General features: G+C 34.1%; 1 pseudogene; it reads right to left on the bottom strand.

Moving 5' to 3' along the window:
* Window positions 1-5,506: 5,506 nt before the first annotated feature.
* On the bottom strand, window positions 5,507-7,555 carry LOC17896670 (annotated as a pseudogene).
* Window positions 7,556-17,888: the final 10,333 nt, after the last annotated feature.

The raw sequence follows: 17,888 nt of genomic DNA, 5'->3' as shown, positions 1-17,888 counted from the left end.
AGGGCTTTCAGGATTGTTGATACAGCTCATAGTCATTCCAAACTTCGGTTCTGAGATCAAGCATAATCAAGAGTCATAAGAGTGTTAATCCAAATCAGAGAAACCGTTAGACTAAGTTCATAGTTCCCAACAAAAATTTTGACTCAATAAAACAAAAACTTTTCGGACTGACTCGATAAAACTCCAAAAGAATAAACAATGTGAGTAACTACCTCCCCCAGACTTAAACAACACTGTCCCCAGTGTTACCAAGTCTAAGATTGGCGAACAAAAGAAAATAAAACTAAAATAAATGCAAAAGAAATAGAAAAAACTCACAAGTGGGTTACCTCCCACTAAGCACTTGTTTTCAGTCATTAGCTTGACTTTGTTGGGGTTCATGCATCCGGTTGGTCAGAAAGCGGCACTAAATGCCTCCGAGAATAGTGTCTCATCATCCAAGGTGGCTTATAAGCATTAGGTGTAGGAGATCGACCAAGTACACGAGGAACAGCAGCAGGGCATAGTCTAGGTATGGGTGGGACACTTATTCTACCTGCAACATCATCAAAAGAACCAACAAGCGCTCTACGATAATCTCGTGGCTTGGTTAACTGCAAAACAGTCTTTGTACCTTTGAAAGTCTTATTGATGATATGAGAAGATTTGGGTAAAGAAGTTGCGTACCTTTGCTTTTCTCGAGGTCTCTGAAGTATGGGTGGTGAAGCTTTCCGATTCAGAACAGGGCTCAAGTTTGCAGTAGTAAGATCAACCCGAAAACCATCCATTTTTGGCAAGTTCGGACTGTCGTGGCGAGGGGTGTCGATCGACACCATGGTGGTGTCGCTCGAAACAGAGCCTGATGCTTGTGTTTCAACACTTTTTCTGCAATTTGTCTCAGCGATCCTCATCTCTAGCACAAAAACATCATCTTCCAATAACTTAGCAGTAGCTAGACCCCCGCTCTGGTCCCTAGTCCTAAACAAATGATTACTAGCAATAATGTCTTCTGAATACCCTATGACTGCCTTGTCATCCATGGCTTCCTATACAGAAAAAGTCTGGCCATCAATAATAGGTGCTCTTCTCAACTTTTCCATGTCAAAGTTCATAGCCAAATCACCAACATGCAGTCCAATCTTTCCTTTCTTAACATCTATAAGAGCACCAGCGGTAGCCAAGAAAGATCTCCCAAGGATAATAGGATCCTTAGGTTCTTTAGCATACTCAAGAACAACAAAATCAGCAGGAATCATGCATTCACCAACTCTTATCAAAACATCCTCTAAAATACCTTTGGGAATCCTTTTCGATCTATCAGCTAAGATAAGAGAGATCCTAGTCGGCTTGAAATCTGTCATCCCAAGTCTCACAGCAACAGAGTATGGTATCAAGTTGATACCAGAGCCAAGATCACAAAGAGAGTGAGGAAATCTTTCTGTGAAGATAGAGCAGTCTAGCACGAAACTTCCTGGATCAGGTAACTTCTCCGGAATCCTGCTCTGAATCATGGCACTAACTTTTTTAGAAACAAACACTTTCTTCTTCTTTTCTTTCTTACTATGTGGGGTCTGTTTCAAGAAGATAGCACCCATGTCTCTAGCCAGCAAAGCTCCTTCCTCAGGGTTCACTTCATTTTGGAACATCCTCTTAACACACCGCTTAAGCATAGGTGAATCACGATCTGCATGATCTAGAGGTATCTCAGTAACCACCTTTTCCATCATTGCCTTGCATCGAGCTTCTTCTATCTCCTGTTTAGACTTCCTAGGCTTTGGAAAAGGAACCTTAGGCTTGTAGATCTTTTCTGTAGATGGTCGCGGAGTTTCGAGAAAATTCGGTTGTGTCTGTGAGGGGTGTCGATCGACACTGGGAAGGTGTCGCTCGACACAGTGATCTGGTGTCGATAAGGTGGTCTCGATCGCGGTCGATATTGGTCCGTCGGGAGCCGAATAAACGAGAACTGGTGTTAGTGTCGATCGACACCGTGAGATGGTGTCGAGCGACACTTGCTGTGCAAGTGCAGTTTCATCATCTTCACTTGTTTCCTCCTCCCACACATTATCTCCATCTCTAATCAAAATGGCATTACACCCTTCTCGTTTCTTCACAGATCCAGTAGTCCGTGCAACAAGAGTTTCTAACTTATTGGTATAAGTGCTCAGAGCTTCGATTTTGCCATTCAAGTCAGTGTACATGGCATCCATCTTCCCGTTGAAGTCCACTTTCATGTTCTGCTGACCCGCTAAAATCTGTTCTAGCATGGACTTCATCTCAATATCTGTAGATGGAGAGGGAGGTGAGTGGTAAGAAGAATTTCCATAGGTGCTGACGAAACTGCTGCTGCCTTTCTGACCATACTCATTGTTGTATCGGTTACCCTGTGTGTTACCAAACTTCTGACCTTGATACCCAGCACCATTGACGTAGTTCACGTCTTCTTTTTCATCCTCATATGATTCAAAAGCCTCAACCTCAGCAGCAAACTTAACACTCTTCTTAGTAACAAGAAGGTTATGCACTGAATCGAGCTTTGCCTTAACGTCAGCAAGTTGAACACCATCCATGTTTTGAGCTAGCTTCTTCCTCTCAAAATCAGCGACTTTAGTACTGTTGCTGGAAGCTAAGTTCTCAATCAGTTTGGTGGCTTGAGCTAGAGACCTTGTGTTGTACTTACCGTTGCTAGCAGCATCCAAAGCCATCTGGTACCTCCAATCCAATCCTCTATAGAAAATGCCCAAAAGCTGAAATTTGTCATACCCGTGGTGTGGACAATCTCTTTGATAAACCTTAAAACGTACCCAAGCAGCCTTGAAAGCCTCTGAGATCCCTTGAGAAAAGGTAAAACTCTTTTTCCGCAACTCCTCTGACCTCGCATTATCATAAAAGTTGTTTAAGAACTCAACTTTTACATCCTTCCAGCACGTAAGAGATCCAGGCTTCAACTCCTTCAGCCAAGATAGTGCTTCTCCAGCTAAAGAGTGCTGGAAAAGCTTGCAGAGCAGAAAATCCGAAACTACACCATCAGCCTTGATGCTAGATACCAGATCCTCAAACTTCTCAATATGATCCGTTGGATGCTCATAAGTATGGCCATGGAACGGGTGTTGTCCTACAAGAGTGTAGTATCCAGGCTTCAACTCAAAGTTGTTCCTTTAAAATGCAGGAGGACGTATAGCAGAGCGGTTAGAATAGAACAGAGCAGGCCTGTTGTATTCTCCTAGTGTACGGTGCTCATCCTCTGCTTCAGCATTCAACGCCAACTGTGCATTGTCAGCTGCGGTTTGGTGTCTATCGACACCCGCCTGGTGTCGCTCGACACCAACGGCGACCGGTTCAGGAATTACAGTCCCGTCAGCATTCAGCTTCTGCCCTGGTGCATTCCTCACATGGCCATCTCCATCTCTGAGAGTACCCTCATCATCTTGAATTATAATCACTGGTGGTGCCATTGCTGCCCGTTTCTTAGCTTTTCGAATTCCTCTTTCTAAACCCGCTATTTCTGAATTGTTGAGATCAACTAACTCTTTGTTCTGCTGGCTTCTGGTATTAGGCATAAACCTGAAACACCAAAAAGAAAAGAGAAAAGAAAAACGTAAGTAACAAAATAAAATAAAAAACTTAGACTAAACTTTAAACATTAATCTAATGGTAATCAAAATTGAGTCCCCGGCAGCGGCGCCAAAATTTGATCGGCTCAAATTTGCCCTGAGCTACTCTCTCAATTAAGAGATCACTGTGATACTTAGGGATCGAATCCACAGAGACTTAACACAGTAAATATTCGGTATTAAAATTAAGCTAAGCAAGCAAGGTTTCAATATTAAAAACAGCAAATTAAAATAAAGATTGCGACGATAACGAGTTCTTCGAAATGTAGCTATAAAATTGCGACGATTGAAGAATCCACAATCAACTAAATAAAGTTTTCCTGAAATTTGGTAAAGCACACGTGATTATAAGAAAATTAATAACAAATTTTTTTTTAATAATAATACAAAATGACATACTTTCAGGAACTTCTAATTGGTTAGTGTTTCGTGTTAAAGCATCATGTAATACTTTTGAGTCATGAGCTGAACCTTCCCATCCACTAAGAACATATATAAATTCTAAATCAAAAATTACATGTGGCCAAAACATTTTGCGATAATTGTCATTTTCGGTTACGATAACTAGTTGTGTCTTTTCCAGCTACCATTGCAAAGATATGTGTTACATCAATAGCACCCACACAATCCTTAAAATATATATATATTAAATATTTGGGAGTTACTTAAAAAAAGAGTAGAAGAAATCACATACCTTAAAGTAATGATAAAACCGTGTACTATCTTTTATTTTTGCGCGTACTGCAGGCCCAAGATTTGCCATGTGGCTTGAAGCAAGTGCGTTTAACGTCTTAAGAATGGTGTTGAAGCTCTTGCATATTCAGATTCTTGACCTCTCGAATCTACTTTCAGTATGAATATACCTCGAATTTTGACCAACAATGAACAAAAACGTTGAAAGCATTTCTTCAACCGAAACATTTCTTGTGTCTCTTAAACCCATCTTCACTCTAAATATATTTTATAGTTTTAGGAATGGTTCTGACGATATAGCCTTTGAAATTGTTCACGATCTTTAACTAGCGTATATTGTATGTATTCATGAGCAAGTCTTGTAGTTGGCTTTCTAATCTGGCATTCTATTTGCGGATGAAAAGAACGGACATTCGCCATGAAACCAGTAGCATAATATCAACATCTGATTTGAAACTGCTCATTCTTTTTCTTTTTTTCTAGCTTTTATCACTTCACTTTCTTGAACAATACGATCCATCATTAAAACTCTACACAAAAACAAAATTATAAAATAAAAACGTTGGATAAAAAACCAGAAAAAGTCACTACTTAAAATCAGAGTTTCTACTTAAAAAACAACTCATACATAAGCTAAAAATCACATGATCATAAATATTATTTAGAACCTCGTAGTGATGTAATAGGAAAATATGTAGAACCACATACCTCACTAAAAAGAATATCGGCGGTGATGTAAATTCGCAAGAAGAATAACGTGAGTTAGGGCAACTATCATTTACATATATATAAACCATATTTTGCCTCCAAATATTTACGCTCCAAAATTTGCCTCCAATGTTTGGCCGCCAAAAAAATATACGAGGGTCCTATATGTGAGTTATATACATATATATATATATGTATATAAATATGTGTGTTTTTGTACCATTTTCAATTACTAATTCCATGACCAATCTTAATAAACAATGTTCAATAACTCTTCTGTTCTTTACCTGTGACATAATACATTTCCAAAAAAAGAAGCTACTCTCTACATCGCTTCAAGTGATCATGGAAGATGAGTAGATTATACGTAAAGAAAATATGCATTGAAAATATAGTTAAAATAACGTATAACGTATGAATTACAAAAATGAAAACTAACGAAACCATAAAAAAAATATAAGTAATAAAAAAACTCAAACTAAAACCATCCTCACTCCATATTGATGTATCGAACTTCATTCACTTTGTTTACGAAGGCTTCATATAATCCATCCCTTACGCTCTTCTATGGAAATATGCACGAACAAAAATTTCATACATAAACTGTGAACCATTGTCATAGCCTCATTATGCATATCATCAGTCAAATCATGAATTTCTTTGATAGCTCCCACACATTATTAGCTTTGTCATCAGCTTCCTTTTCTTTAGTTTCTTTTTCCCATCTTCTCTGTATCATGCCAAAAATCTGCTACCGTATTCACTTCATCACTAGCTTTGTTCGAATTACATGCGTCAGTTCTCGCTTTCTTACGTGGAGGAAGCTTTTCTAACCTGCTATTCTCTAGTGAAGAGAAAACTTCATAGACAGATCTTTCATCGTATGGTATGCACTCTACATCATTCACCATCTGGTCATGACTTGATTGATTTATCGCATCGGTGTCTCCAACTTGATTAGGACCTCCATCAATAGGATTGCCTAAACCAACTGCATTATGTCCAGTTGCAGTACTAGTAGATTCAAATATAATTCTCAAGTCCTCAAAATCTTCAAATGTGTCATCACGTAAATTTGTTTTAAGTGGATGAGCCTATATATATTAAAATTTTTGTATGGGTTAGTTTTAATACATAAGCAGCGATGCTATATTCAAGTTGTATATTATAATGTTTTTACCTTCAAAAAGTCATCCCATACTTCATATGTAGGTGTGAACTTCTTCGTTTCAGGATCCCACCCAAATCCAGAACTAAAACGAAGTGAATCAAAAAGTTGACAAAAGAAACTGAAACAAAATATGGAGATTAACAAAAGTAAATCAAGAGAAAAACTGACCTTGACTGGAAGAGAAATACAGCCTTACGTATCGATAGTGTTTGTGTAAGCTGCTAAAAAAAGGCGTGAAGCCCATAATTTTTAGACCAAACAAAATTAAAAACAAAAATCAGCCCAAAATTAAAAACAAAAAACGATAAAGCTAAGAATTCCTATGTAGGTTCAGCTTCCCTCTCTTTTGTGCAAGAAGTAATTGCAATCTGACTCTGTACACTTGAAAGCATGTCCGGTCAGCTCGAGTGATCGCCTTATTGTGAGCCTTACTTTCTTATCTCTTTTAACATGTGAGAATATCTTTTGAAATCAGCTAAGTTCTTTTTAAAATCTCACCAAATCTCAAACTATTTTCCTTTTTTAAAAAATAGGAAATAATAACAAATCCACCAAAATATTATAAACTCCACAAAATCTTTCCAAATCATGATTTGAACTACCCCCTCCCCCCCCCCCCTTAGGCTTTCATCAGACCGAGCGTGCTTCAAAAACGGGAGACCAAATCTTTCATGTTAATCTCTCTAGGGACAATCAATGACTCTGTTCGCACCTCTTCGTGGCAGACATAACCAAATCGGATTCAAGCTAACACATGTGAATTTAAAATAAGGCCAATTGACATGTTAACATCACAGTCAAAGCTCATTCAAAACAATGTCAGTATTGACTGAAAATTTTGTGTAATTCAATTATGCACTTATTTTTTGACCGTTCATATATTGATAAGTTAAAGAATATAATAAAAAGAAACATCTAATAACTAATTGTTTTTCATTCTATATAAACACCTTCAAGGAAGAAGATTCAGCTAAACAAATCTAATTCCTACTCGAACGATAGAAAACATCATTCTGTAAAAAACAAAATGGCAGCACAACATTCATTCGTTAACATCTCTACGTATTCGACTACCTGGAGTGTTTTTGTTAAAGTTTTGGCTACCTGGAAGCTGAAGCTTGATTCACAAGGGAAGAGGAAGAATATGATATTAGTAGATCAGCAGGTGAATCATTTGTATATTTTTCCGTCTAACTTTATTATGCTAAGTATATTTATCGTGTAATGTCAAATGATACATCGTTTTATAACACATGGTTGTAGGATTGATGCAACAATTCTATACATCCGGTATGCATCACCATTCCATAATCTCATTCTTGAGGAAAAGTGGTATCTATTTTCAAAATTTTAAGTTATGGAAAATAATTTGCCAATCAAACATTCTCGCCATCACTTGACAATAACGATGATCTACCAAACAACAATGCGCGAAGTGGAAAAGAAGTCTTGGAGTTCTTATTACAACTTTATTACATCCATGCTACTTCTCATTTCCGAAGTGGAAGATAAAAAAATATTGTGTAGGTATGTGTAGTTATAGTCTGTATATTCAATACATTTACAATTTTGGATTTTTCGAAATCAAAAAATTTCTAAAATATTTTCTTTTGAATTGGTTAGCAGATGCTAGCGGTATTGTCTCCAATGTTTTACTCCTCTGTGAAGTAACATTTATCGATGAACAACATGGCTGCTCTGATACCGAGAGCGTAGTAACCTTCACCCTTACATATGAAACGTAAGCATATTTTGAATCGCCTATATGTTTGGATTTAAGTTAAACTTCTATTAGATTAACATGCATTATAATGATCAGCTACAAAGAAATATCCTATGTTGCGGTGGGAAAATCCGCAAAAGAATTTGGAAACAAGTGGGAGGAAGTTATTTTTGATGTTGCTTATGAAGATCATCATGTTATGTGTGTTCTGCGTTTTTGGAGAAATGCTTGCAACGTTTTTGTTCATTGTTGGTCAAAATTCGAGGTATATTCATGCTGAAGGTAGATTCGAGAGGTCAATATTCTCAATACACGGTATTATCCTTACTTAAAGGTATGTGATTTCTTCTACTTTTTTTGTTTAAGTAACTCCCAAATATTTAATATATATATATATATATATATATATATATATATATTTTAAGGATTGTGTGGTTACTATTGATAAAAACACATGTCCTTGCAATTGTAGCTGGAAAAGACACAGCTAGTTATCGTAACCGAAAAGGACAATTATCGCAAATTTTTTTTGCCGCATGTAATTTTGATTTAGAATTTATATATGTTCTTAGTGGATGGGAAGGTTCAGCTCATGACCCAAAAGTATTACATGATGCTTTAACACAAAACACTAACCAATTAAAAGTTCACTGATATTATGATTAAAAAAGATTGTTATTAATCTTCTTATAATCACTTGTGTGCTTTACGAAATTTCAGGAAAATTTTATTTACTTGATTGTGGATTCGCCAATCGTCTTAGTTTTTTAGCTCCATTTCGAAGTACTCGTTATCATCTCCAAGACTTTAGGGGACAAGGAAAAGATCCCGTAAATCAAAATGAGTTATTCAATTACCGTCATTCTAGTTTACGAAATGTGCTAAAGAGGATTTTCGGCATCTTCAAGTCAAGATTTCTCATATTGCGTTGCGTTTTTGGAGAATCTTTGTGTATAATGTTATTTCACATATTGTTTGTATAATTGTGTACCATTTTTGAAACTTAGCTTCTCATTATTCTATAACTTATATAGGCATCCCATCTCTTATTACTTAACCTAGCTGTTCAAGAATTTTCCTTGATGTAGAGTTCATGGAATTGAACTTGGAGACGCTGCTGTAAGTTTTACGTTTTACAATGCTTTTTTATTTTTCGTTGCATATTGTAAAATATATAATAAAAAGCTGCGATGTTGATAATTATTGTTCTATTTAATTATACACAGGGGTGAACGACCATAATAGAATCCTGAAGATGAGAGCTCAGATGAGGATTAATAATCTATTTTATATAATTAAACTTTATTCAGTATTTTCGTTTCATGATTATGTAAGGTGTGCGTTGTTATCTCATGCAATAAATAAGAACTATTAAAAATATATTAATGTGATGATTATTAACACTATAACACTATTCCTATAAGAAAACTAGAATAGATGAGAATATTTTATACGTAAATAAATGTAAAATATACATATATTTTTGCATCCCAAGCTCTATTTATATCGGAAGAATAAGAATTTTGCTTCCCAAGTATAAGAATTTACATTCGAGACTTGAACTTATTAAGATGGCTAACCTACTTTCTAATGCTATCAAGAAAAAAATAGGGAAAAAGGATTATTTTTTTGATGTGGCTACTTTGAATCCATTGACACAAGAGTGGAAAATAAGAGTCAAGATTTTGAGAAAATTTACATGTACTATTCCTCCTTACAACTCACTCGATTTTATTTTTGTAGATGGAAAGGTATGTTTAGAAATTTGGGTATTGAAATCTGTATTTTTACGCATCTTCTTTTTTGTCTTAGGTTTCAAATATATAACAATTTTATATTACATTTATTTTTTATTTACTAATATAATCAAGTTAATTAATTTTTTTGTATCCTAGGAAAAAAAATACATGCCGTGATGGGTCAAGAATTTCAAGAAGTTCAAGAAGTTCTTACACAAAGACTTCATGAGGGGAACTAGATATTAATCTCAAGATTTTCAATGAGCAGGGTTATCGGGACTTTTAGACCAACTGACCATCATTTTATGATACATTGGGCATCAATGACAAGGTTCAGAAAATTTGCTTCGTTGACTTCGGATTATTGTTTTCATTCGTATCAATTAGTGCTATCAAGAGTGGATATCTTGATCCTACTTACTGTGTTGGTACGTTTTAATTAAGATTCCTATACTTTCTTATTAATAGTCTAATTCTTAATTACATGTCGCTTATGTATATATGTAGATATCATTGCACGAGTAATGGTTGTAGGGAATCGAAACCAACATGGTCCTCCTGAACGACTAGAATGAGATATTCTTCGAGTTAAAAGATCTTAAGTATGTTAATTAATTATGTTATACATATATATATAAATTATTGATTTTGTATTCTACAAATTCTAATTTTCTAAAATATAAATCAAGGGGTGATCGATTACCATGTCGTTTACTGAGATCATACGCGAACGATTTCTTTAATGCTTGGAGACATTCGGATGACAATATCATTACATGCGTAATGAGGTTTGCTAAACTCAAGATTAACCAAGGTTGTTTCTACTTCTAGATCTTTACTTATGTTACCTTAAACATATTGTATACCAATATTGGGGATCTAAACTTTGTACATAACTGAATAACTAATGTAGAAATGTGGAGAGCTTCAACAGTGCATAATTGTACGAGCGTAATGATAAATCCATTGATTCCTCATGTCACGCAGATCAGAGATGCTTTTGCTGATATGGAAGATGAAGATTTTTAGTTCATTAGAGTTTCTGTGAGACTTCGACGTTTTTAGTTTAATCTACTTCATCGCGGATGAATTATAAAAGGTTTTTACATTTTTCATTATTTGGTAATACTTATGATGATTATAAATTAATAAAATATTTTTTAGAATATCATTGATTAAAAATTCTTAAATACATACATATATATAGGTATATATATATATATATATATATATATCTATATCTATATACTCATAAAAATAATATAATCCCTATATTAGTAAAAGAGAAGTACAAAAAGTGCTTCCGGGTCGGGTCAATTTCAAAAAATTACCCGAAATTTGTAATTGGATCTTTTAAAATTGGATAGATTAATGGGTTTGGATACATACACCGGATACCTTCCAAGTCTAATTTTAGGATTGTATTATTTCCATAACTAATTATAAGATTTACTAATATTTCTCTAACTAATTTAATACAATCTATTTAATAAATATTATTCTTCTTTCACTTTTATTTGATATTATTTTTAATTTATGATATTATACTATATAATATAAAAATTTAATAAAAATTTAACTTTTTTTTTGCATATTTTGCAATTTGAATTTTTCAAAACGGACATATAATACTCAACTACACTCGGTTAAATACTTTGGACAACGGTTTAAAATCATTATAAGTATGACTAATATTAAAATTATTGTTACATGAGCATATTTAATATTTCAAATATTTTCAAAATATTATAAATAAAAGGTTCATATATAAAAAACTTTTAGAATTTAAAATATCAAAATATTTTTTTGAAGATATAAATGTAATTCCGGAGACATAATTTTGATTGATAAAATATATTATATATCAAAATATGTAAATTTTAGATAATTCACGGGTAGTTTGTTAAAATCACAATTATAATGATAAAACGAGTTACGAATAATGTTTTTTACTAAATGAATTCTGTTACGGGTTGGACTTTCAAAAAATATATTGTAAATATGTAATTTTTACGTATATTCCTACTTTTACTACAAAAATGGTCAAAATGAATAATTTATCGACAAATATTATTCCGTGCTGTTAAATTTTCCCCATGTTTTTAATTGTATCAAAACTCAGTATATGATTATTTACTCGCTTTTTCCTTTATTATTTTATTTAAACTTATTATACAAATATATGACTTACCGTAATCGTTTGCACTCTAACAAAATTAAAATGTAACATATTCTAATCCGATAAAAGTTATATATATGTAATTATTTCCTCCGCGCTGTAGCGCGGGTCCGAACCTAGTTACAAACTTATAATACAAACGCATAATTATATCTTTCTAAACGTAATCCATTATCATATTTTACATAAAAATTAACCTTTTACTTAACGGGCATTATCTGCTTATGGGCATTAGCACTACAAGAAATTTGGTCATTAGTAGCACACTGAAAGCGCTACTATATCGATTTGGTAGCATTTTCTTATAGGACTGACCGTGCTAGGGCTGGCCGTGCTATAATAGCTCCACCACATATAGCAGCGCCGTCATTCACAGCTGCTTGTAGCATGTCCTCTGGCTCTGGAATCTTTGTAGCTTGACCTTTATCCATCCTCGCCTGGGAAAAAGAAACCAAAACAGGGTTCTCTCAAAACCAACCAAAGATTAACAATGAGAATGAAGAGAAATCACAACAAAGTTCAAACAACTCACCTTTAATCTTTCAATATGAATTGGTATTGGATTCACTAATAAAGGCTAAGCTAAACCAGTCCATCAGATTCACAATACAATAACTCAACAACTAAACTAAACAAAACAAAACAAAAGACCATACTTCCAACATTCACAATATTGACGTTCTACGGAACAACAAAACGCAGTGGAAACTTTCTTCACCTCTTCCACAATGTTAAAAAGCTCACACGAGAGAAGAACACTGGCATTGAGCAATTAGATGACCATATCGAACCTAGCTCCACTAGCAATTTCTTAAGAGCCACAGCTCATACCTAATTATACACAATTCGTAAGAATCAAAACAAAGCATACGAACAAAAATAATTATTATTATTTGAAGGAATCACTGAAATTAAATTAGAGAAAAACCTTGAACATCTACTCAGACCGCTCTAAACCCTCATCAGCTAAACGAAGCCCAAAACAATAACCAAACCTAATCTCAATCTAAAAGAACCAAATTAACCAAACAAAAACTAAGAAACGAGCATCGAAAACTGAAACAAGTTACTTGAGAAGCTGATAAAAAACAGAGAAGAGGGTTGAACCGTGAGAGAAGAAGGAAGAAGAAGTAGGTTAACTCTTCGCTGTGATGAAGTGATTCAAGGCCTATTGGTTCTCAGCAAGATTCACCATCGCCAAATGTAGCCCCAAATCCTCCAGTCATATACATAAACGGAAAATACCCTATCCAGATCCGCCACCGGATCTAGCTCCAAACACAATCGATTTTTGCTGTAAATCAAAATCTCACTCTATCTCCAGTAGAAGAAGAAAAGCCCTAATCTAATCTACAAAGTGAGAGAAAGGGTTGAGAAGAAGAATGGAGAAAAATAGAATGTTTTAGACTGAAAAAAAAATAGATGTAAAACCTTACGTCAACGCCGTACGACATCATTGTTAATCTTATTGTAACAGGATTAATGAACACCCGGTTTGTTCCGGTTTATCTTTCAATTAAACATTCAGTTTGTCCCGGTTTATCATTTGGTGTGGTCCTTATGTACAATCGTTTCTCATTTTGGAAAAACCTAACGAATGAATATTTTCTTATCTCTCTTTCTCTCTTTCTTCATTCATCACACACCTCCATCATCGTCACTATCATATGAACCACAAGCCTTTAAGGTGATTTCTCTTTCTTACAAGTCATCTTTAAGCTGTGTTCTCTTTTCCTCGAGATCTTGGTGAGTCTCTGGAAGAGTTATCTATCACCCTTACTAAATATTGTTTCATTGGTATCACAGCATTTACTTCTTCGGACCAAAATCATCCTCACACAAACATAATTCCACTGAAGTATTCATGGGAGGAGATGTATGAGTGAATAGAAAAAGGTTTATGCATCTTTTGTGAAGAACAAGACACTCTTAGTCATCAACAGGTAAAGCACAAGCGTTTACGGATCATCATGATGGACTGTGACGATGATCTAGCTTCTAATGATATAAAAGAAGCTCACCAAATCCAGCAAGTTTTGAAGGATCCTGAAACGTTCATGGAAACTGTGATTAATCCAGAGTCGACAATAGAAAAAACTAAGGATTCAGATTCGTTCATCATACCATTGGAGCGTGCCTCATTTTTCAGGTTGTAGATTCCGTTTCTGATGTGTAGATGGTTTCTAATGTGGATTCCCATGTCAAGAAAGTGGACAAATTGCCGCAGCAATCAAGGAATGGTCATGGCACAGATGTCACACATCAAGTGCTCGATCAAATTCCTCTAAGAGTAACAAGTAAAGAAAAACAGAGGAAGTATCTTAAGGGCTGATGTTTGATAAGTTCCTTTGTTGAAAGAAACTGCTTTGCTTGGTAAAGTTTCTCAAGAGAAAAATTGGGACCATTTCGTCAAAGAGTTCAAAGTCATTGTTGCTTCTTGTACGAGAACAATTTATCGATAAAAGCTAGTTGATGAGAGTTCAAAGTCAGCAGTTTATGATGGACCAATTCAGATCCGTGTATGGGAACCAGGAGGTTTATCAACTAAATTGGAGCTTTGGCATTTTCCAGAAAAAGAATCAAAGACAGATCTAACGTTACATGAGATTGAATGGTTTTGATATCCTCATGTACTAGTTTTTGTCTCAGAACAAAGAAGGAACAATAGGTTGTAGTCACATGCCGATACAAACTTGATTGAGTTTCGAATTGGTCATGGTGTTGATATATTCCTTGTCCCTAAAGTGCTTGTTCATGGAAAAGTGATGGATGTGTTAGCTCAGAGATTGACAAGTTTCATAATCCGTAAATTATCTCTTGCTAACCATGTGTGGAATCCTGGTAGATTATTGTGTGTACAAGATCAATGGGATTGGATAGTGCAAGATGGCTCTAAAATTCAAGTGTGTTCTGATTTTGATCTAAAAGTATGGCTTGAGTTAAAATTATATGTTTGGGAGAATCGAAAGCAGCTTAATTCAGAGAAGAGCCCATCTCAACGAATTTCTGCAGTTCAGATCAAAAGGTGTGGAGAGACTTCACAACATATATATATATATATATATATATATATATATATATATATATAACTACCGAAAAATAGTTATATTGATACAAAATTATTCGTCACAGTTATTACAATTTCGTAACAATACAAATATTGTGACGAATACACTACAATTTTATACAGTTGCAATACAAACATCACAAACAATAAATTGTATCAAAATTGTCACAATATTACGACGTATATATATAGTATAAATTTTGCCGCATTTTGCTACATACCATAAAAGTAACCAAAGAGTCACTAATATCAACAATATATATAGTGTTTAAGTCGTCGTATGTTAGTACTATCATAACGTGATTTTTTGTAACTGCTTTCAACAAAATAACAGTCACCAATCGTTACAAAAGACAACTAATTGATAGTCACTTATATGTATCAATTAGTAATAAAAAATTATTGTGCCCAAAATGTATTAATTTGTGACAATTATAACATTACAAATACGTAGAAAATTAAGACGGAACAATTGTAGTATATTTTCTTAAGTGATGACTAAAAAAAACGTTATCAATCCACTACGTTGTTTTATTGCTACGAATGATCACAGAATTAACTTATTTAGCTACAGATGTACTAAACCTTTTGTTACAATTATACGTAGATATAGATCACAATATTCAGTTAATTATAACTGAGAAATGAGACAAATAAAAAAAACTGCAAATAAACTATCAAAAGTCAAAGAAACAAACTTGTTTTCAAAGACATACGTAGATTCTTAGAAACAAAGAAAGAAAAACAGAAGCAAAGATAATTATGTTTTGGAAATAACAGAAACAAACAATCTAATCAAAGTAAATATTATGTGGTACGAGCAAAGGAGTGAAAACCCATGAAAGCTTGTGAAGAAGGAAATGATCCAACAGGCGGATTGGAAGCAAACGTAGTTGCTGAATTCATCACATTCTGATCTGCAAGAGAATGTGGGAACGTTGAAGATGCTGAATTTATCCCATTTGAACCTACAAAAGATTGAATCATTTGCTCCATAGTTTCAATTCGTATATGAACAAGCACATTCTCATTACGACTCTTCTGCAATTCATTTTTCAGCTCTTCCACTTGTACACTTAATGTCTCCACTTCTCCGGTAGTTTGGGGGGAACTGACGCACCATCTAAAGACATAGAAATCCTATTTTGAAGCAACCCAAGTCCAAACAAAATCCATTCAGGCTGTTCACCTTTTAACTTTGCAAGGTTAACCATTCCTCTCAAGCGGGCAGCAGCAAGTGCATCAAAGTTTGCTTTCACTAGATCCTCGATTGAAGCATCCCACTCAAACTTTGTCTAGAATAAAATTTTTGGCATATGTCTAAAAATAGAAACAAAATTTCTTAATATATTATATAGAAATACAATTAAAACAAACCTTAAAAGTTGAACACCATGAATCTTTATAAAAAGATGGCACTTCCAGCTATACCAAGGTCCTTTAAAACACCCTTCAATAATCTTTCTAATATGCGTCGATACTTCCGTATTGTTTTTGAACCTATCACATGTGTACTTTTAAGTATTTAGATTGTTTATTATTAAATAAAACAGTTTATGAAATACATATCATTACCATTTTGCTCCATTCCTTCGAGATGGGTGGAGCAATCGGACATTACGTTGTACATGTACAATTTCTTCTCTTCGTTCACTTGGTTCAGCATTTGTATCTTGGGAATTCAAATATTCAGGAGAACGAGGTCTTTGAACAACACTAGGCTGAGAATTTGGAATTCTCCCATAAGTATGACCGCCTATAATGATTGGTGGACGCATCTAAAAAAAATTAGCTTAAGATGAGTCACAATATTCATGGTTGAAACTCACCTACGTATTATCTAAATTTTGGCATTAGATTGATTTCAATGAAAGATAGAGTAACTAGCAATAATACTCCACAAAGAAAAAAAATAATAACTATGTATGTGTCGTATACAATTAAATTAATGATACTATATATGTTCTCAGCATAGTTGAGATAGAACGTGGAAATATGCAAACTACAGAACTTTCTCCCAAATAAAAAAGTATTACGACTCCACTGAAGCATTGATATTCGAAATTTTTACACACACAACTTCATTTATTCGTTTTCAAATCCCCAAATTTACATACGTTCAAATATAAAGTATGACTCCACTTAAGCATAAGTATACGTATACGTAATCATCTCTCTCTTACATCGATCAAACTTAGACCTTCTATTTAATCTCTTTATTAAAGCAGCTCTAGAACTATATGTGTAGTTATATATATATATATATATATATATAAGCTTCTAATTCTGTACATGTATAAGAAATCAACCAATTTCCAGAAAATTCAAAACTCTAAACATTAATAATAGAAACCAAACCTTGAAATCAGTTGTTGTGAAAGTCACACTACGCCGAGATGAATACCAACGGGATCATAAACAAACTGGTGAGAGAGGAGGGTTCAAGATTTATTTTTGGTTAAGAGAGTAATCGGTGTCTTAGGGTAAAGTGTAGAGGAGGTTTGTCGATGCTTTATATACTAAACAAAATTCTAGGGTATTTGTGACGTTTTAGTGATTTCATACAGTCACAACCAAAAATTTTAATATTTTTTACCATGTAACTTTACCGCATTTTACTAAATTTATATGTTCTCAATTATTATTCACCGCCTAAATATTTGTTTCCATCACTAAAAACTGATTTCCTATAATTATGGATTAGTTATCATACAAAAACGTCTCCATATCTTTTTGGTTATGGAAGATAGCTCTTGATGCTTTTATGTAGTTATAAACTAGTAATTTATAAAATATTTGGTCAAATTATTGTAAAAGCTAAAGCTATTCCATCGTTAGTTTGTTAATTTATAATATTCTAAATTCATTATATTTCTACAATCATATTCTTTCATTAAAAAAACAAAGAACTTAGAATGCAACAAAGAGAAAGCAAATCAAAAGATGCTCAACTCATCAGCAAGCCAAATCCCCACAAATTTGATTTAAACAAGCCGTTTTATGAGGAAGAAGAGGTTT

This window comes from Capsella rubella, unplaced genomic scaffold, assembly GCF_000375325.1.
Source record: "Capsella rubella cultivar Monte Gargano unplaced genomic scaffold, Caprub1_0 scaffold_1, whole genome shotgun sequence".
In the NCBI taxonomy this organism is placed as follows: Eukaryota; Viridiplantae; Streptophyta; class Magnoliopsida; order Brassicales; family Brassicaceae; genus Capsella; species Capsella rubella.
The sequence above is the reverse complement of the archived record's forward strand: the minus strand, read 5'-3'. Positions and strand labels throughout refer to the sequence as shown.